At 36.1% G+C, this 21,070-nt stretch overlaps 1 long non-coding RNA gene across 4 annotated transcripts in view; it reads left to right on the plus strand.

Moving 5' to 3' along the window:
- LOC144308333 (uncharacterized) overlaps nt 1–21,070 on the plus strand; it is a 137,228-nt gene that overhangs the window by 106,890 nt on the left and 9,268 nt on the right. For all 4 annotated transcript variants that reach the window (XR_013374821.1, XR_013374820.1, XR_013374823.1 and 1 more), the window contains one exon: nt 12,826–12,983. This is a non-coding gene — a long non-coding RNA (uncharacterized LOC144308333). The remainder of the gene's footprint in view (nt 1–12,825; nt 12,984–21,070) is intronic.

Genomic DNA, 21,070 nt, shown 5'->3' on the forward strand with positions numbered 1-21,070 from the left:
GTCCCTATTATTATTGTACTATTTCTCCTTTTTAATGGAGAAATGAGTATTTGCTTAATATTTTCAAGTAGCCTGATGTTGGTTTCATAAATATGTATTGTTGGTGAGTTGATCCCCGTATCATCATGTAATGACTTTCTTTATCTCTTTTTTATCATTTTTGGCTTAAAATCTATTATGTCTTAAATAAGTATAGCTATTCTTTCTCTTTTTTGGTTTTCCCTTTCATTAAATATCTTTTCCCATCACTTTACTTGAGCCTATGTATGTCCTTAAAACTGTGAAGTGAGTATCTTGTAGTCAGTTTATGATTGGGTGTGGTTTTTGTTGTTGTTGTTGTTGTTGTTGTTGTTGTTTTAATCTAGCCAGCCACAATCTAGCCTTTTGATTGGAGAATTAGGCCATTTACACTTAAAATAATTATTGATTGTTAAGGACTTACTGATGCCATATTACTGTTTTTTGACTGTTTTGTAGTTATCTTTTTCTTTTCTTCCTCTCTTGCTGCCTTCCTTTGTGAATTGATGATTTCCTAAAGTGGTGTGCTTTTATGCCTTTCTGTTCACCTTTTGTGAATCTGCTGTAGGTTTTTGGTTTGTGGTTACCATGGGAATTAGATTGTTATATCCCTAGAAGTTTTTTTAAAGATTTATTTTTTTATTTGACAGAGAGAGAGAGAGAGAATCCTGAAGCAGACTTCCTGCTGAGCCAGATGTGGGGCTCAATCTCACCACCCTGAGATCATAACCTGGGCCAAAACCAACAGTTGGATGCTTAACCAACTAAGCCACCAGGCACCCCATCCCTCAGATATTTTTATTATTTCATACTGATAACAATTAAATTTTGATCACATAAAAACTCATGTCTCTCAGTGGGGAGTCTGATGCAGGTCTCAGTCCCAGAATCCTGAGATCGTGACCTGAGCTGAAGTCAGATGCTTAATGGACTGAGCCATCCAGTCTCCCCTATGTATTTGTTTTAAACGTTTTTATTTATTGATTTTAGTGGGAGAAGGGGGAAGGGCAGAAGGAGATGGAGAGAGAATCAAGAAGATTCTCTGCTGAGCATGGAGCATGATGCTGGACTCTGTCTAATGACCCATGTCCATGACCTGAGCTGAAATCAAGAATTGGACACTTAACGCACTGAACCACCCAGGAGGCCTTGGGTCTCTTTAAATTGATTATGTTTGGAGACCAATGAGCTTCATGAAATTGAAGCTCAAAATTACCCACCCCCCCCCAGATTTGGGAAGTTCTCATTCATTATTTCTTTAAATAATCTTTCTTCTTTCTTTTCCCTCTCTTCTTGAGTTTTAGAAATTCATATACTGATTTAGATGGTATCCCATAGACCATGTAGGTCTCTGTCATTTTTTTCTTTGTTCTCTTCTGATATAATTATACATAATTTCACCCTTCCTATGTTCTCTCTCACAAATTCTTTGTTTTGCTTGATGCATTCTACTGTTGATGCTCTCTATTGTATTTTTCACTTAATTCATTATATTTTTCAGTTTTAGAATTTCTATTTGGCTCTTCTTTGATTTGTGATGAAGTTCTCAATTTGCTCATATATTATTTTCCTGATTTCACTGATTATATTTTTGTGTTTTCTTGCAGCTAATTGAGTTTCCTTAAAATAGACATTTTGAATTCTTTATTGGGTAGATTACAAGTCTTCATAACTTTGAGATCAGCTACTGGAAGATTTCTGATGTTATATTTCCTTTGTTTCTTATGTCCCTTGAAGGGTGCATTACTTTCTTCTCATTGAGGTAGCAGTCACCTCTTCCAGTTTTTCTAATTGCCTTTACGAGAGAAATACCTTCTCTCAACTCTGTTAGTGATTTTGAGGCTTTCTCAGATCATCTGTGGATATATGTGCTCCACACTTCTGGCTTTCTTTTGGAAAAATACTTAAGCTTCTCTTGATCCTGAAAGGCAGTAGTCTGTTTGCTGACAAGCCTCCCTTTTGTTTTCTAAAAGATAGTGCTAAAGCTTAAGTTTGTGGTCTCTCCCTGCCTGACATGTTTGGGTCAGCTTTCTGTGTGTTCACTAGCCATCTTCCAAAGCTCATTCTTACTACTGCAACTGAGAGAATGCACAGGGAGCTGGCCACATATTTGGGGTGTGTGTAGGTGAGGTACACTGAGTGCTGGCAGTGCCTATGGGCCACTTAGAGGGGATCCACAGGTAATGCTTTCCCAGGGGATCATGGGTAGGCTTCTTGAGGGAATTCACAGTGCAGTTAATGGGATTCATGTCCCTTTATTGCTTTATGAGCATCCTGTCATGCTCTTCCAGCCTTATTTTGCCTCCTAGTCATGCAGCTCATAATTTGGTATTTTGGATGGAGAAAGAGAAATGAGTCTTTTTGGCAGGGTTCCACACAGCTGGGGAAGCTGGGTGCTCACTTGCATACTTTCACTTTCTACAGTGAGAGAATTCAGAGGCCAAGAAGATCTCTTATTGCTGTGCTGCCTTGTGAGAGGGGTAGTACAGGTAAAGTCAACTGTTCTTACCTTCTCTAATGCATCCAAACTAATATATTTTTTTTGTTTCCAATGGTGTACTAGACTTCTTCTTTGGGAACCTGAACTTATACAAAGGCTCTCTTGTCCATGGGTGATTGTCTAAGACAATGTTTTCCAGGGGCTCCAGATCATGGCCAAGAGGGGCTGTAGCTGGTTCACAGACCATGCAGACCCATAGCCAGGACTGAGGTCTATATGCCTATTACCTGGTGCATGGGTGGATGAGACTTCCCTTGAGTACCTGGCTATATGGTGCTGGATCCTGTAGCTCCCACAAAGCACTTTTATCCATGGATAGATGCTGAATCACATTATTGGGGAGGGGATACAAAACAAGGGAAGTTTTATGTTATGATACTGATGTCACTCTTCATTTCGCATTTTTTTAAAGATTTATTTTTATGATTTGAGTGAGGGAAGGGGAGAGGGAGTCCTAAGCAGAGTCTGTGCTGAGCATGGAGTCCAAGATGGGGCTTGATCTCATGATGCTGAGATCATGACCAGAGCCAAAACCAAGCTTCCCATGCTCAACCAACTGTACCACCCAGTTACCCCTCCTCATTTTACATTTGGTATATGCTTTCTTACTGTCATTCATTTCCTTTAAAGAACTTCTTATTATGAAAAATTTTAATCATGCACAAAAATAGACTAAAATAATAAAGTCCTTAGTTTTATACCACCAGTTTCAGCAAATATGGCTAATTTTATTTATCCATACTATATATCCCCAACCTTCTGATTTATTTTAAAGCAAAGCCAGACATAATACTATACACATTTCTTTTGTGTTTGTAACAGATTAGGACTCTCTGTCTCTCTCTCTCTCTCTCTCTCTCTTTTTTTTTTTAAAGGAGGGGAGAGGCAGAAGGAGAGAGAATCTCAGGTGGGCTCCATGCCCAGCATGGAGCTTGATATGGGCTCAGTCTCATAACACCAAGATCATGACCTCAGCCAACATCAAGAGTTGGATGCTTACCTGACTAAGCTTCCCATTTGGACTTTTTTTTTTTTTTTTCCCATTTAGACTCTTAAATAAATGACATTATCTCTAAATAAAAGAGTAACACATTCTTTATATAATTTGATAGTGTTTAAATTTTCTGCACTTATCTTGTGAATATCTTTTAACACTTGATTTGTTTGAATCTGCAGCCAAGTAAGACCCATACATGGCATTTGGTTGATATGTGTCTCAGTCTGTATGAGTCCTTTCTCCTTCTCCTGTTCTGTTTTTACTTTTTGATAAAGAAATGGGCATTTGTTCTTTAGAATTGGCTGAGTTTTTAAAAAGGATTTATTTATTTTAGAGAGAAAGATTTGGTGGGGGGGGGGAGCGGAGAGAGAGAATCTTCTGGCAGACTCCCCACTGTGTGTGAAGCCTGACATGGGGCTCTCAGTCCCACAACCCTGAGATCATGACCTGAGCCAAAACCAAGAGTCAGATGTTCAACCATCTGAGCTACCCATGTTCCCAAAATTGGCTAATTTTTATTCTCATGGTGTCATTTCACATGTTCATCTATTTCCTATAAACTAATGGTTACAACTAAAGGCTTGACCAGATTTAGGTTTGGGTTTAATGATTTTGGCAAGAATTTCTCATAGGTGGAGCTGTGCACTTCCTATTACACAATGTCAAGAGACCCATAATGTCTGATCGTTTGTCTTGTGATATTAAGGTTGATGACTGAGCACAAGTGTTTTCAAGTCTGATCCATCCATTATAAGGTTCCTTTTCTGTTGTACCTAATGGTTCCAACAGCCATCCATGATCATTCTCCTGATACATTATTTCATTAAGGGTTACAAAGTGGTTTCAATTCTAATATTTGTTAATGTCAACTGAATGTTTATCCTGACATAGATTTTATAGAGAAGGGTAGGATAAATTGAGTCTTTTACTTACCATTTTTCAGAATGGATTGATGCTGTACAACCTCTGGAATGACAACTTCTAAAGTATTACTACAAGTGCATAGATCTTATTATATTTGATATGTTTTAATCCACTGTAGTCATTAGTTTTCAGTGTTCATACTATCTCACCATCCTAGGCCACTGGGAATTTGTGTTGGTTCCTAGGTCCTGTTCATGTGATACTTGTAGTTTTTGATATCTTTCTTGTTTTGAGGAACAAGATGTTCCTCAAGATTCCAGGCTTACCTTGTACAATTCCTGTCTTAGATCTGGAATCTGTCATCTAGGAAGTTCAGGTTCTTTCTAGTGGGAATCATTGTTAATTTCTTAGTGGTCTATGATTTTATTCTTAGATGTTGAGTTATTTAGAAAGTATTTAAGAATTACTAAGTGGTTAGTTTTTGGCTTTGTTTTGTTAATTTTTTTCATTTCTTTGCAACCACAAAATGTAGCTGTATAATTTTTTAGAATATTTTACCATTGGATTAATTAAAAATGTTATATGAGCATTTGAAAAGAATTCTATGGAGATAATAACTTCTTAAATTGTTACTTAAAACCTTACTTTCATTTACTTATCTGTACGTTTTTAAGGGGGCTATGTTAAAAAACAAGTACTATTATGGTGGTTTGATAATTATTTAAATTTTAAAAAATTTTTATTTGACAGAGAGCTAGAGTGAGAGCACAGCAAGGGGAGTGGCAGGTAGAGGGAGAGGGAGAAGCAGGTTCCCTACTGAGCAGGGAGCCCTATGTGGGACTTGATCCCAAGATCCTGGGATCAGGGCCTGAGTGGGAGACAGACACTTAATTGACTGAGCCACCAGGCACCTCAATTATTTCATTTCTGAAAACATACTTTAGTTTTTTTGAAGCATTGTTATTTAGTATGTAATAATGGAGTCTAGGTAGAAAATCTGATTCTCATTTGTAAGATAGTTAAGTTGAAACAATATAAGATTTAATTTTCTTTTTATCAAAGATTAGATGGTACAAAGAGCAAACAGATTTTTACTTTCATAAAAAAGTATTTGGATTTTGTTTGTAGCTCCGGGAGAAGTTGAAAATGTCATGCTTTGGGAATTGTAGTGCTAGTTAGTATATGCAAGAAATTAATAATATGGTGAAATATAAACAGTTGAGCAAATAAGAAATTGGATAGTGATCAGTATAATTATCTTCAGTTGTACATTGTTTTGTTTTGGGGTAAGGGAATACTGAATTGGGAAGCTTTATTTACACAGTAAAAGTAACAAGCAGATTTTTGGGAGACTAGAGCAGCTCTAGGGAAAGACTGCGATGGCCTGAGTGGGAGGACAGGCAACTGTGGGTGGAGGGGAGTGACACAGACCTAGTACCTTTTGCACACAGATCACTCTGCCCTGGTCAAGGGCCTCGCCCAATACTACTTACTCTGGCTACCTGACTACAGGATGCTCTTTAACACTGAGTAGGTGTGATTTGGGAAAGCATGCTACAGCCTCCTAATCAGCCTACATGCTGTCACAGAACCCCCAGGACATTTCTCCCATGCACTGAAAACAGCTTGCCAAAAATCCTACGCCAGAAGGTTAGACTCTCAGACCTAAGCTAAGATCTCTGCTGTAGTCAGGGATTTTTTTTTTTAATTCTTTTTGCTGCTTTTCTCTTTAAAGAGGCATGGTTTGCTCTGGCGAGCCAGTGGGAGAAGTTTGACCTCTGTGGACATGGCAAGGTGCAGCATCATTGTCTACATTGGGAACCAGGGTGTCTGGGCTGCACTAGCCATGGCCTGGCTGGATAAAGCCTTGGCCCTTGGAGGGAATGCTCATACCCCAGGGCCCTGTCCTAAAGTGTGTACACATTTTCTTTTAATACTTTCTTGGTGGCCTGGTAGTCTCAAGAAAACAAAGACATTTGTGTAGAATGTGGGTGCAATAAGGATGCCTGTGGGTTGTACCTTTTCCTTTTCTGGAATGCTAGGAACTTATGAGTGTCTGTATTAAGAAGGCTTAGTGTATTACCTGAACACCCCATGGTAGGGCCAGCTTCACTCCTGTTAAGATGGTAAGTGCGATGGGTGATGTTCACATGACATTTCAACATACTAGGTTGTGGACTAGCCTAGAGAGCCTGCATTGTATGAGTCTCCTTCCATTTCAACTGTTTAAAATACAATTTCACACATTCTTTCATTTTATTAATGAAATGCTATGCTTCAAACCAAGGGGCCTGCCTGCCAGGTGGAGCTATAATTATGCCTGGGCAGTCTGCAGCTGTGCCTGGTTATAAAGTTTTAACTAAAGAAAATAGAATTTGAGTTGCTTTTATGCATCTCATAATATTTCCCCAAATCAATACATTTATATGACAATTAAATAATTTGTAAAGAAATTACTGACATTTACTTTTTTCTTTTTTTTTTTTTTTTTGCCAGGACAGGGAAAACATGGTACTAAAAGTGACTAATTTTTTGGTTATCTTTCAGCAAAACTAACCATAAAATTATTCACTCCCCCCCTTTTTTTGAAACAGTATAATCCATGTCTTTCTTGACTCCTATTCCCCCCCCCCCCCACTATCTCCACTCTAAATCCACTGGTTCTGATTTTTAAATGGATGCAGGATCCAGCCCCTTCTAGCCCTATGACAGCTATAGCCTAAGTCCAAGCTGCAGGACTGTGCAAAAGCTTTCTATATAGGCTACTGCTTGCCTTCCACAATGTATTCTCTACTCAGGCAAAATTATCTCTTAAAAAGGTGGGTTAGGCCATGCTTTTCCTCTGTTCAAAACCTCTTTTGCTGTCTCTTCTCCCTTGGAATAAATGTAAAGTTGTTGTCACCACGTACTAGACCTCACCTGATCTGGACTTCTGTGGCTCTTTGCTGTAATCTCTTACTACTCTTCTCACTGCCTCTACCCCAGCTACACTGGCCCTCGCTGGTCATAGACACACAGTGAGCTTGATACCTCCTCAGGGCTTTTGCCCTGGCAGTTCCCACAATTTGGAATATCTTTTTTGCACATATGTGCTTGATTTACTCTCTTCATTCAAGTCTCCACACAAATTTACCTTATCAGACAGGCCTTCCCTAAAAGAGTTCCTTCCCCTCTTGGTTCCTCTCTGTCTTTTAACCTAGATTTGTTTATTCTTTTCTTAGCATTTACTAGTGTAATATGTCTCTGTTCATGCAAATGGAAGTTCTAAAAGAGCCTAGATTTCATTTTGTTCATACTGCATTTCTGTGCCAAGGCAGTGCCCACCTAAATCATCAATGCCGAATTTGTTGAATGAACTCACAGGGGCAAGTGCCTGCTAAGTCTCCTGTACTTGGACTGGGAAAGTCAGAACCCAAATTCATGCAGCAACCCAGAGCTATTGTGTATGGGATTAAAATGTTACTATGTAAAGAATGGCTTTCAAAACTTTTGCATAATTCTTAACCATTGATAAGCCTTTTCCCACATATTACCTCCTTGAATTCTCATAATCAGTGTTCTAATGAGAATTTAGAACAAACTAGAAAAATTAGAGGTAAGAAAATAGAAATCCAAATAATGTGGGGGAGTTGGGATTCAAACCCAGATTTTATAAGCTCAGAGGACTTTTTCCTGCCTCCATCCCCAATAGAAAGATGTTAGGGTTCTTGGTATGGATATCCTTTGGGGAGTTTAAGAGTATTGGTGTATTTCTTATTTAAGAAGAATTACTTTAGGCATTAAAGCTTATTGCTTCAGGATTTCAAGTGGCCCTAGTTACTTAACACTATCTCTAGCAAAAAATAATGTAGGGAGAGCACATTCTAAGAATGGGTTGAACTTTGTGCACTTGACTCACAGCATGACAGCTGGTTCCACATGGCATCCGAATGTCAGACAATAGCTATAGGTCTCTCAAGGCCCCACTTATAATGTTGTACATTGTCACTTCAACTACATCTGGATTGATTCCATGATCAAAGTAGGTCACAGGGCCAGTCCAGATTTCGAATGAGGGAAATAAACTCTACCTCTTCAGGAGAAAGTAGCAAGGTCTTACTGCGAAAGGTGGGTTGCAAGCACCTTTGGAAACAACCTACCTCCAAAAATCACCCTCCAACTGGTCATAATGTTATTGTCAGGTAGAGAATAGAGAGCTTTTTAAGATGATGATAATAATCACCCTTTTGAGAAATGGGTTTTCTTTGGTGTGCTGGGTACTGAAGAAAAACTTCCCTCTGGCTAGTACTCTACTCACTGGTTATGCCATTACATCCAGGAGATCTATTGTTCCTCTTGGTAAGCATTAATAACGTTTTCAAAAGAAAGAAGAAAAGCTGTATTGTGGCATTGTGCTAAGTTTCCCATATTTTATATATGTAGCTAGTATTTGTACTTTGCAGTAGGATTTAATGAAGCTGACATTCTACTGGTTGTCACAAGGAAGTTTAGCAATATAGAACAGTCATTGTTATTTACTTCTATTAGTAGGATGAAATTTGAGGTGATTTTAAATTAATTATTTCTCCTTAATATTTATTTAGATACCAGTACACTAGTAGGCACATAGTAGGACCCTAAAAAATTGCAAATATTTGGGTTTTAAAAATATCTATAAAATCAGTTTGTCTTTGAAATTTCTTTTTATGGGAAAGAAATGAAATACTGATTAACTCTAACTATAGGTTCTTACCAGGTACTACCTTTTTTTATAGACATACCAAACTATGTGTATATAATTTATCTAGTCATTGTTTTAACTTTCATTCACTTTGTCACTGTCATTTTTATTTGTGACTTTCTGGTGTCATGTTTTAATTTCTTACTCTGTTCCATCTCTCCCAATTCACCGTCTGGTGCTTGGCAGGACACTCTGTCTGGAATTGCTGAGTTAACAACTTCCTCTGCTGTGATCATGTAATTCTAATCTTTCCCCTCACGAGAGAACTTTTTGTGAATTCTAAGCCCATATGCTGCATATCCCCATTTTGCCTCTGAAGTGAGTTCCAGACACGTGACAAATGTGGTCAAACTATTTACAACAAATGTCCACAGGAGCATTCATACAGTGACTGGGAAACTGAGGTTGATTCACAGAAAAGTTTCTGTTTGACTTGACTGTCATAAACAATGAGATCACAAAAGTAAATACTCCACATCTGGCTGTCTAGATCCTTACTTGCATGAATATTTCTGGAAGGAAAGAAAGAACTCATGTGGATCAGTCAGCATCATATTGTTCACATAATTGCAATATTTTCTAAGAAGTAAAAAAAAATGTGTTTTGGTTGATTCTTTGCTTATGAGAGTGAAAGTTATTTAGTTATTGTGTTTCTTTTTTTTTAGTTATTGTGTTTCAATCAGCTCTGTGCAGGCAACTTAAGGCATTTAAGTATTTCAGTATGACAAGGGAATGCTTGTGGTGGAAGCAAACTTAATGATATGTAACTTAATTATAAGTTTGCTTAAAATTAAGTTCACAGGTTATATTCTTGGATTTCTGCAGGAAAACAGCTGCCTCAGGATTTATAGATACTTGTTTTTTCTCTTTTCACAAACTATTTTTACTTTAAGATTTATTTATTTTAGAGAGTGAGAGTGTGGGCAGGGGAGGGGGCAGAGGGTGAGGGAGAGAAAGAATTCTGAAGCAGACTCCCTGCTGGGCACAGACCGTGACATGGATGTTGATCTCAGGACACTGAGATCATGACCAGAACTGAGATCAAGAGTTGGCTACTCAACAGACTGAGCCACCCAGGTGCCCCCAGAATATTTTTTAAGATGCATCTAATTAAGAGAAAAAAGCTTGTCCACATTCAGAAATATTTTACGATACTCTGTTCCACAATAAAGTAGGTACAAAAATGCCAACTTGATTATCTCCTTATGCATTAACCAAACATTCAAATAGTTAAAACTTTACTGGTAACCATTAGCTATGGAAATATAATTGAGCTAAAGGTGAAAAGAAATCAAGAACTCTCCTAATAATGTGCTTGAATAATGTGTTAACATATGTGCATTTTTCTCAAAATGTGTTTGCTTTAAGGGATAATCTATATTTGTTGTTTCTTTAGCATACTATTTGCACTTGAAATACTTTTTTCTCTCCTTACAATGCACAGTAATAAAAGGTAATATTATACTTGGAAGTGTGTTGGCAAGGGAAACTGGTGAAGCTAATCCAATAACTTGGAGCTCCTTGGAGAAAAGGCACTATAGAAATGCAAGGTATTATTGTCACTGTTATTACATTGTGGAGCTGGAAACCCCGTCTGCCCTTTGTGAAAGCTGGCCACTTAAGAAGGAATGCGGAATTGCCATAGCAGGAGTTGAGAGAGTTTTATATTTTGAAAAATTTACACAGCTATCGTAGAAACATTTTTTAAAAATTTTAAATAAAATGACTTAGATTTCTTGCTACTGTTCTTTGTTGTTGAAGATGATATTAGCCATGCTTATGTTTCAGGTACAACATGTTAGTAAAAATTCCAATTCTTGGTGGTATTTGTGGTCAAACCAGAAACAGGGTTCTTTAGAACTTGTAAAGCATTGACTGTTGAGATTGAGCAGAAGCTGACTTCAAGATACACAGAAAGATATGCTGGTTTTTAAAAAATTATTTATTTATTTATTCATGAGAGACACAGAGAGAAAGAGAGGCAGAGACACAGGCAGAGAGAGAAGCAGGCTCCATGCAGGAGCCTGACGTGGGACTCGATCCTGGATCTTCAGGATCATGCCCTGGGATGAAGGCAGCGCTAAACCGCTGAGACACCCAGGCTGCCCAAGATATGCAGTTTTATATAAATATCAGAACATATGTGAATAGGAATCCTATACTTCTGTATTTTGGCTTAGGACGTGTCAGTAGTAGGAAGGCAATAAGTATAGTGGAGGAAAGGATTACCTCTGAAATAAGACTGGCTTCCATTTAAGTTTGGCTATTGGCAATGTAACTTAAAGCAATTAATCTCTCTAAGCCTCAGTTTCTTTGTCTATAAATTGGGGGTAATAAAATCATAGTGAAACCAGTGCATTGCACATAGATATGATCTCAGAAATGTGGCCATCATCCTAGCTAAATGTTATAATTTTCCTAATTAAAGTTGACCTGGAACTATAATGGTCACTCTCAATTCAGTTATAAGCAACCAATTTATATACTTTTTGCATAACTGATATTTCTTAATTAACTTTTAGAGAGGGGATAAAAGGAAAGCTCATAGAAAGTGATTCACCAATTTTGATAGTTACTAGTTATTATATTTGGAGATGAGAGGGAAATTATAAAATATGTTGGTTTGATACAAACTTTTATTATATAAATATAATGAAAGGAAATATGATATATAAGTTAAAATCATTTGGCCAATTAGCTAGAAATTTGCATCTTTTTAATTAGCTTCTTATCAGTGTTGTGGTTACACGTTTTCTTGGGTATCATGTAAATGATCTCTTTAGGACTATATTTTCAAAAGTGCTGTAGGAGTATTTCAGAATTTATTTACCAGGTGTATTTGATTATTCTAGTCATTTTAATTCTCCTGTAATTAATAAAACAGTAGGAAATGTGTCTCAATTTCTTCTTTCTATAGATAGGTATTTTTGAGGGTATTTCAGTGTTCCCAGTTGACTTTGGATAAGAGGTAGCTATTAACCAGGTTTATGTGCATATGTGATCCTGTGTCTGAAAATAATTACGAATGCAAACATAATGCATTGCCAAGTATGGCAAACATATATATGGTGTCAGAGCAATGATTTGCAACTATGTTGGCTTAGCTACATATCTGACTACAGCTTTGATGAAAATACTGGGCTAACCCTGGAAGCAACTAATTTTATTTCTATGAACTCTTTGGTAGTCATGTTTTTATTCAGCTGAGACAAGTGATGAACTCGGTTCTTATTTCAAGATGGTATTTAAATTGGACCCAGATAAAAACCTTAAGGGGACTACATTTTATTAGACACCAACCGATTCTCATTTTGTTTTTGTTTTTGTGTTTTAAAGGAGTATGTTTTGGTTTCTAGGCCCCCTCTTCCTACCCACTTTTACTCATGTTTTGTTTATATATACATGCACACCAGCAGATAGTCACTTACTTTCTTCTTGCTATTCTTTTTTGCTTAAATTATTTATTTACTCATTCTCCCTTAATTTTTCCCTTGTCTTTCCCTGCTGGTGTCAAATGAATTCCTCTTTTTGAAGAAGCTCAGCAGGAAATGGATTAATGCAGCTGGAAAACAACTACTATAGTGTCAGGATACTGGAGTGACCTCTGTATTAGAAAAATAAAAGAATTGAAAAGTATCCAGCAGCTAAAAGTCAGGAGGCAAAAGAATCTTGATGCATCTTGTTCATTTCTACAATGAACATGTTTCTTTTTTTTTTTTTCTTAAGCATCTCCAAGGTATCCTGTGAGACAAAAATCATTAAAAAAATCCAAAAAACTGGAGAAAAAAAACTTAAATGAAGATGAATCAGGCAGAAATGCTGAGTCTGGGATATGTTTTAATACATTTCAAGTTAGCAACTCATAAGGAACCTGGAATATTGAGGTATGTGATTGATATGAACAGAAACACGACATTGTCCCTATCCCTCTCACTTAAATTGTTATTTCCAGCAGTGAGAACTATCTCAAAAATTCATCTTTCCAAGATAAAAAGGGTTCATATTTCTAGCCATCCTTCATCAATGTCAGGCTGTGATGGTCAGCCATTGCATGGATATCTTTGCTGCTGAGGTCAACAGCAACTTAACCAAGACAGAAAAGATGTCCATTATCCCTCCTACTGGGTCACTGGCTAGTCAGGAGTGTTTTTTTCCATGACTGAGAGTCAATGAAATATCTGATGTTTAAAAACAAGATTGCTTAGCCTTGCAGTTGTTATTAAATTCTTTTCCTGGGCTATAATGCATAAGCTTTGATCTAAAGTCCTACCGTTACTAGAAGGACTTGTGTGATTACGATAATGTGCACTGCTCTTTTTGCTATTCCTATAGGGAAAATAAAGCCCACATTAGTTCCATATTAGTACCTGACTTGGAGAAGTTAAAAAGCACCAGAAAAAGGTTAAACAGAGTCAAGTACACATAAGAGAGCAGTGGTTATTAGTGTTCAGGGAGCCATTAAAAAATTCTGCTTATACAGAAGAATTTATTGGTGCTCCTGCTTCTGGCTGCTTTATGCATTTTAATAAAGAAGTGGGATGTGTGTGTGTGTGTGTGTGTGTGTGTGTATGCTTGCACACATTTAAGGCTGTGATTGAACAAGGACTTCAGCTATTTGGTCTGTCACTAATTTCATCCTTCTCCCTCCTTTTCCTCAAGTCTCACTGTTTAACTTGAGCTTCTGAAAATGCTTCACTTGCATTTTTATTAAGGCAATGCAGGAAGAATATGTTTATTAACTCTATGGCTATATTTTTTCCTGATTTACATATTTGGGAAGACCTTTTACTTTAGATGTTTGAAAGTAAGTATCCAGAGGAAAAATTGTACAGTTTCATTGACTAAGGAAATTTTGTGATGTTTTATATTTTTTAAATTTTTCTAAAAGATTTTATTTTTAATCTCTACACCCAACATGAGACTCGAACTCACAACTCCAAGATCAAGATTCACATGCTCCAGTGACTGAGCCAGCCAGGCATCCCATGAAGTTTTATGGGATGCTTTGAAATAAAAAAAGATAAATTAGAAGAGACATGTGGATTATGATTAAAGGAAGTGATTTGAGCATATGCATGTCACTATACCATCTAAATTCCCATTTAAATGACCAAAAGGAATGTAAAATGAGAGAAAAAGGTATGCCAGTGTTAAAAAATAAGATACAGTGTTAACAACATTCAGAAACTAGGAGAGATACTTGCAAAATATTCAGACAAGGTAGAATTATGAGGAGAACCAACCAGCATGTAAAAGAAATGTTTTCCTTTCCTAAGAGGAGTAGACCCTGAGGAGAACCCAGTGATAACCTTGAAGTGTCAGGGTACTGTGGACAAGAACGGTCTTTATGAATGAGGGAGGGAAACATAAAGATATAGTGCATGTACCAGATAGAGCACTACACAGCACTAATTTCTAACTTACATTGAGGCATATGTCAGGTTAGGTTACATAGAACTTGATTTTTTTTTTAAGATTTTATTTATCCATTTATGATAGACATAGAGAGAGAGAGAGGCAGAGATACAGGCAGAGGGAGAAGCAGGCTCCACACAGGGAGTCTGACGTGGGACTCGATCCCGGGACTCGAGGATCGCGCCCCGGGCCAAAGGCAGGCGCTAAACTGCTCAGCCACCCAGGGATCCCCATAGAACTTGATGTTACAGCTAACTCCTACCATCCTTTTTTCCCTATGTTCCTTTTAATATCTTTTCATTGTCATCATAGAATGTATTTTGTTTGACTTGAGTCCTTTTAAATTTGGTATTTGATTAATGCTGCAAAATATAATGTATGTTGGTAAATGTTTTATGTGCACCTGAAAAGAATGTGTATTCTGTTGTTGAAAGAGTCAACTAGTACATATTGTTTGATTATGTGGTTTAAATCTTATGTATCCTTACTGATTTTCTGTTTATAAGTTTTATTATTTATTAAGAGGTGGGTATTGAGATTTCTAACTATAGTTGTGGATTTCCCTATTACTTCTTGGAGTTCTATCATATTGCTTTATGTACTTTCAGGGTGTATGATTTGGTGAATGTATTCTTAAGATGACTTATGTCTTAATAAATTGATCCCCATGTAGCTGTGATAGGTTTACTCTGAAATCTAATAAACGTGAATAGTATCACCACTCTAGGTTTCTTTTGATTAGTGTTAGCATGGTTATCTTTTCCCATCCTTTTATTTTTAGCCCATATGTGATATTTATTTATTTATTTATTTATTTATTTATTTATTTATTTATTCATTCATTCAAGGAGACATACACACACAGAGGCAGAGACACAGGCAGAGGGAGAAGCAGGCTCCATGCAGGAAACCTGACATGGGACTCAATCCCAGGTCTCCAGATTCAGGCCCTGGGCTGAAGGTGGCGCTAAATCACTGAGCCACTGGGGCTGCCCTGTGATTTATATTTAAAATTTATATTTTCTGTAGGCAAAATATAGTTAAATCTTGCTTTTATATACAATCTGACAATCTTTGCCTTTTAGTTAGGATATTTAGACCATTTATATTTAATATATTTGTCCGATTGTCACCTTTTTCCCCTTTTTTCCTTTTGGACCAACTGGATCTTTTTATGATTTTGTTTTAAAAAGAAAACAACATTTACTTATTTATTTGAGAAAGAGAGAGAGGGAGAGCACTGTGGAGAGGGGCAGAAGGAGAGAGAAACTCCAAGCCGACTGCGCTGGGCAGTCTCAAGACTCTAAGACCACAACCTGAGCTGAAACCAAGAGTCAGTTGCCCAACTGACAGTGCCATCCAGGCACCCCTATGATTTTAATTTATCTCATTTTTTAGTTCACTAGTTGTAACTCTTCATTTATTTATTTTTTTTAGTTTTGTTCAGGTATACAGTATGCATATTTAACTTATCACAGCTTACTTTTAAGTGATATACCATTTTATCATTAGTAAAAACAAAACCTTAGAATAACACACTTATATTCCTTCCTTCCTGACATTTATATTACTATTGTCACATATTTTACATAAGTTACAAATACCACATTACATTGTATTCGTTTTGGTGAAACAGTCAAATATCTTTTATTTTTTTAAATTAATTAATTAATTAACTTTTAAAATATTTTATTTATTTATTTGACAGAGCGAGAAGAGGGGGAATGGCAGAGGGAGAGGGAGAAGCAGGCTCCCTGCTGAGCAGGGAGCTTAATGTAGGGCACCATCCCAGGACTCTGGATCATGACTTGAGCTGAAGGCAGATGCTTAACTAATTGAGCCACCCACACATCCCAAAACAGTCAAGTATTTTTAAAACAGATTTAAATAATAAAAAAGCTATGTATTATTTGTGTTGTTTTTATTTCTGGTTATCTTTTTTTTTTTTTTTTTTTTTTAAAGATTTGCCTATTTTTGAGAGAATGCAGTAGGGGGAAGGGCAGAGGGAGAGAATCCTAAGCAGGCTTTACCCCCAGTGTGGAGCCTGATGTAGGGCTTGATCTCACAACCTTGAGGTCATGACCTGAGCTGAAATTGAGAGTCAGACACTTAACCAACTGAATCACCCAGGTGCCCCTATTTCTGGTTATCTTAATTCCTTTATACAAATCCATATTTCTATCTGGTGTCATTTTCCTTTTGTTTGAAGGGCTTCTTTTAACATTTCAGCAGGTCTGCTGGTGATGAATATTTCCAGCTTTTGTATATCTGAAAAACTCTTTATTTGCCTTTGTTTTCAAATATATTTTCACTGCATTTGGGATTTCATATTTCCTCAAATCTGAAAGTTCGCTGAGTTCTGCCTCAGTGTTTTTTCCCTCTACTTGCACAATGACCTAGAAACTGTCTCAAAGGAGTAAGCCGGGACAATCTTTGGGTTCATCTTACTTGTTTTGCATCTTTAAGGAATCAGTGTTTTCCACTGCCTAATATCCAGTGTCTTAAAAACTATTTTTCATATATTTTTGACTGTTACCTACTTGTTGCTGGCAGCACAGTCTGGTTCCTGCTATCTGTCTTGCTTGGGAAATCCCTATAATTGGATTATAATCACTTTTGCATTTTAAAATCACATTTTCATTTTCTTCATATATTTAGCTCTGGTATGTTTGGTGCAAACAGGTTTATGAATTTCATCTTGGAAATTCATCTTGAAAATTCTACCTTTTATCATATAATTCTGGATTTTTAATTTTATATCTAATTTTTTTCATCATTTTTGCTATTAATGTTGCTACTCTTTTCTGTCTGCCTGAAATATTTTTAACTATCCTTTCATTTGGTTTATTGTTTTAAATTTGCAGTTTATTTTAATACACAATATTTACATACAATATTGTATTTAATACACAATATTTATTATACAATATTACATAATGTTGCAAAGCCTATAATACATATTATTATAGATATCTTCAGTCTTGAGGCCTTTTCCTTAGTGGCAACTACTTAAAAAATTGTATATTTTTTTGTTGTTTCCTCATATATATATGTGTGTGTGTGTGTATATGTATGTTATATATATATATATATATATATATATATATTGAGAGAGTGCAAGTAGGGAGCGGAGGAGGGAGAGAGAGAATCTTAAGCAGACTCCATGCCCAGTGTGGAACCCATTGTGGTACTTGATCTCATGAACTGAGATCATGACCCGAGCTGAAATGAAGTCAGATGTTTAACTGAGCCACCAAGCACCTCTCCTTGCATATTTTAAAATTAAAAATACTATAACTGATTTTTTTCCCAGTTTCAGATATCAATGGACTTCCTGATAATATTGATGAGATTTAGTATTATTTATACCATCTCTCCTCCGAGGCAAACACAGTTTTCTTCCTTCTGTCCTGTCATTATAGATATGTCATATTTGATTAAATAATCAGAATCTTCATCATCATGACTACATAAACATCACGAATAGCTGAATCTTTGTGTTTGTGTGTATGCTGTTTGTATTATTGCTTGTTTATTAACCTTTTGTTTTCCTGGATTTGTAATTGCTTTGTATTTCTTTTTATTTTATTTTTCTATATCTATATCTATCACTAATTCAGCCCTACATTATTTGTCAAGTTGCTGTGATTAAAAACTGGTGATCTCTCAGTGCTATTCTCTTGATTAGGTATTCCTTCTGGAACTGCCCAACATTGTGTTCCAGTGTGCATTGCTTGCCTTTCAAACCTGTTGCACAGCCATTGCCCTGGGACTTAACTCAGCTTCATTCTGTGAGATCCTGTCACCAGTTCTTTGTGTTGGATCTTCTATTTTCTGTATTCTAAGTCTTCCTCTTTATTGTGTTAAACCCTCTGTTTTGTTTATCACGTACTCTACTAGCTTCCTGAGAAATAATGCATAGGAGGTAGGGTTTTTTTTTTTTTTTTTTTTGAGATACTGCATATATGTAAATGTCTTTACTCTCTCATTTTACTACTACTTGGCTGGATCTAAAATTCTAAGTTGGAATTTCATTTTTCCTTGGGTTTTTTTTTGAGGGAAAAACATTGGCTTTCAGAGTTGCTGTTGAGAAATCAAATGCAATTCTGACTTCTAATCTTTATTTATTTTTTTCTTCTAATCTTTAGAATGCTCTTTTTTTCCCCCTTTTTCATTTCAAAAGTTTTGAGTTCTTTTCTTTTTTAAAACAGATGAGGTACCTTGGAGGAATTGTCCTTGCATTCATTGTATTGGGGACAGGTAGACCTATTTAATCTGGAAACTCAACTTCTTTAGTTACAGATACTTTTAAAAAGATTACTTTGACTATTTATGTCTCTCCATTTTCTCTTTCTGGAGCCCTTATTAATACTTGATCTTCTTTTAGAATTTATGATGTGGCAGGCTGTGTTCTAATGGCTTCCCATTAGAAGGGCTAATTTGAAGTAGATTTTGCTAGCATATTCATTTTCCAGGTGAAGAAACAGCTCAGAGAGGTTAAGGAATTACACAGGTGATACATAGTAGAATTGGGCTTTAAATCATGACTGCCGAGTTAGGGTATGGATCCTAATTCTTCTTTCTACATAGTTTCAAGTTACTTGAACTGCAGTCTATAGAATTACTTGATGCCTCTGCTGTGCTCTACTGGAGTTCTGGAGCTAAAAATTACCTTATTTGGCTGCTGGCCTATGTTTAATATTTTCTGATCAACTGAGTTTAGCAGTCTGACAGATTTCAAGGCTCAAATACTTCGTACTGTTTCTTAGTCACTACTTTCTTTCTTTTTTTTTCTGTATTTTTTTTTAATTGGAGTTCAATTTGCCAACTATATGTTGGCATATAGTATGACACCCAGTGCTCATCCCGTCAAGTGCCCCCCTCAGTGCCTGTCACCCTGTCACCCCATCCCCCTGCCCATCTCCCCTTCTACTACCCCTTGTTTGTTTCCCAGAGTTAGGAGTCTCTCATGTTCTGTCACCCTCTCTGATGTTTCCCACTCATTTTCTCTCCTTTTCCCTTTATTCCCATTCACTATTTTTTATATTCCCCATATGAGTGAGACCATATAATGTTTGTCCTCCGATTGTTAGTCACTACTTTCTATTCTCTTTGTTAGGGTTTTTGTGTATTTTTAAATTTTTAAAAATTGCTTTTTGTAGATTGCAGTATGGAAAAGAGGTAAACACAAATCTTTAATATATGTCCACATCTGTTTGTTTTCTTAAAACTTTATATTAAATATGGTGTGACTAGATTTGTTTTCTAATGTATAACTGACAGTTTCCATCTCTTAAGATAAAAGACATAATCACCATGATTATATAAAGTTTTTCATTTGTTATTTACTTCTAATTTTATTCATCAAGTTTTTGTGAGGATTAGTGACTTAACATATTTAATACACATAGAACAGTGTGTGGTATATGTTAAACATAAATGTCAAGTATCATCATTCTTTTCATATTAGAACAACATGTCTGGAAGAGAGACTATTCTCCCATTGAATTTTATTCTTAGGAACACTTTCACTTCTACTTTCTCCTTGTTCCTAATTCTCAGAGAATAACAAAGGATGTTTTCTTCCTTCTCATTCTTCTTCCATTCTCACTGCCCCAACTCTTAAATTTTGTTAAGGTAACTTAGTGCTTAATTCTAGTTTATTATCAGAATTTATCTTGCGGCATACGGAGTGATATCTTCCCTTACTCACTGCATTTTTACAAATGTCTTTCTCGATTATTTTAGCTGGATTCCAGAATTTTTAGGGCTCATTTCTTTCCTTCTCAGTAATCTTAAAAATGCTACTCCATTATCATCTATGTTCTAGTGTTGGAGATGAATGTTTGATATCAGCCTAAATTCTTTTCATCTGTTGTTTGCGTTTTCTACCTTGAAAATGGATATTGCCTTTTATTCCTTTGAGTTCAGAAATTCTTTAGGATATGCCTGAATATATATTTCTTATCAGTTTTACCTGGAACTATTTGAGTCTTTTCCCTCTGTAGGCTTTTAGCTCAGGGATATTTTCTCATATTACTCAGTTACTGTCTTTTCCCATAGCTTTACTTTTCTCCTTCTGGAGTTCATATTTCTCAACTCTTGGATTTATACCTATTCCCTCAAATCTTGATCTTTTCTTTCTTGACTTTAATCTCTTTGTATTTTTTTCTAGATTGGAAATGTTTCTTCCATTTTAACTTCCATATTATTATTATTTCAAGGCTCAGCAGTGATTATTTGTCTTTCCAATAAATGTACTTACTATTTATGTAGTATTAAAATGTTAATACACTTTCTAAACTTGTTACTAATGGATAAAACTCTAAAGGAAATTATTGATAGCTTTGTCCATGTAAAAACAAAGCCAAGCAATGAACTCATAAAACAGCTTTAATACATGTGCCAAAGTGCTAATATTTTATATATTAAATTCTTACAATCAAGAATTTAAGCACAATAATAGAAAAAAAGAGATATTAACAAAAGATTTACCAAAGAAAGAAACACATCCAGTACAGTTGTGAAAACATTTTAACCTCACTAGTAGTCAAAG

This window comes from Canis aureus, chromosome 3, assembly GCF_053574225.1.
Source record: "Canis aureus isolate CA01 chromosome 3, VMU_Caureus_v.1.0, whole genome shotgun sequence".
NCBI lineage: Eukaryota > Metazoa > Chordata > Mammalia > Carnivora > Canidae > Canis > Canis aureus.